Raw genomic sequence first — 1561 nt, 5'->3', positions numbered from 1 at the left:
AAAAAAAAAAAAAAAAGATAGCAATTGTACTTACTTTAGACAGAAACTATTGTCTGAACACGGACAGCTAGGAAACACTGCATAGTTCAAAATGAAGAGAGATTTGTGTCAAGACTGTATCCTTACTCCATGTCTCTTCAATCTGTGTCCTGAGCAAGCCACTTAAGAAACTAGACTCATCAACAACCTACTTTATGACACATCCTGTTTGTTGCAAGTGAGGAAGACTTGAAATGTTTGCTGTAGAAGATCAAACTTTAGCCTTCAATTTGGACTGTGTTTCAACATTAAGAAGACAAAAATCCTCACCACTGGACTGATAAACAACATCATGGTAGATGGAGCAAAGATTGAAATTGTCAATGATTTTGTCTTATGTGGCTCCAGAATCAGCAGTCTTAATACCAATGGTCAGGAGATCAAGAGACATATTTCATTAGTTAAGTCCACTGGCCAGGACCTCTCCAAAGTACTGTTGTTATGTTCTGTAGAGTTGGAACTGACCCATAGCTGACCTCCAGTGGGTTTTCAGAGGCAGTTAATCACAAGGACGGAGATTGCCCATCTTTCTCCTGCAGACCAGCTGGTGGCCTTGAACTGCATGCCTTCCGGATTGCAGTTCAGCTCTTGCCACTAGGCCACCAGGAGCAATAATTTCAGTTTTAACACTAAGATGCGCATGATTCAGGCCATGATCTTTTCAATAACTTCCTACACATCTGAGAGCTGGACAATGGATAAGATGGGATGCCTCTGAGTTGTGGTGTTGGAGAAAAATACTGAATATCCATGCGGTTGAATGTCAAAGGAACAAACAGATATGTCTTAGACAAAGTGCAGCCAGAGTGCTCCTTGAAGCCAAGGATGACAAAGCTTCATCTCATCTACTTTGGGCATGTCACTAGGAGAGGCTATTCCTTGGAGGTCATCTTACTTGGAAAGGTGGGGTGTCAGCAAACAAGAGAAAGACCCTCAACAAGATGACATAGTGAGAACAGCAATGTGGACAAGTGTGTCAGAGATGACAAGGATGGCACAGGATAGGACAGGCTTCAGATCTGTTTGCCATAGGACCACTGAGTCATACTCGACTCAACAGCACTAACAACAAAATAGATATTAAAAATAAACCATCATCCAAGAAAATGTAAACTTTCAAAAACATTATTTGCTCATGCTTCTTTAGCATTTCCTAAGTCCAATATCTACTTCATATTGTACAATGTTTTCATTCCTTTAAATCATTCTGAACAAATCACTTTTCTTATCTTCCCAGCAACTTTCTGAAGAAATCACTTTTTTTATCTTCCCAATAACTTTCAAATGTCCAATGTAACTTTTTTCAGGCTTCATCCTAGTTTTAAAGAAATATATTTTTCTTACCAGAACAATATTTGGCATTGATTCAGATAAAATAGGCATTGTTTTAATAAATAATCTAATTAAATGTAAGAAATACATTTTATCACCAAAGAAGACATTCAGATGGCCAACAAGCACATGAAGAAATGTTCAAAATCCCTAGCTCTAAGAGAGATGCAAATCAAAACAACTATGAGAT

This window comes from Elephantulus edwardii, unplaced genomic scaffold (assembly GCF_000299155.1).
Source record: "Elephantulus edwardii isolate Elephantulus edwardi_28Jun2011 unplaced genomic scaffold, EleEdw1.0 scaffold00181, whole genome shotgun sequence".
In the NCBI taxonomy this organism is placed as follows: Eukaryota; Metazoa; Chordata; class Mammalia; order Macroscelidea; family Macroscelididae; genus Elephantulus; species Elephantulus edwardii.
This window is presented reverse-complemented; position numbering follows the sequence as displayed.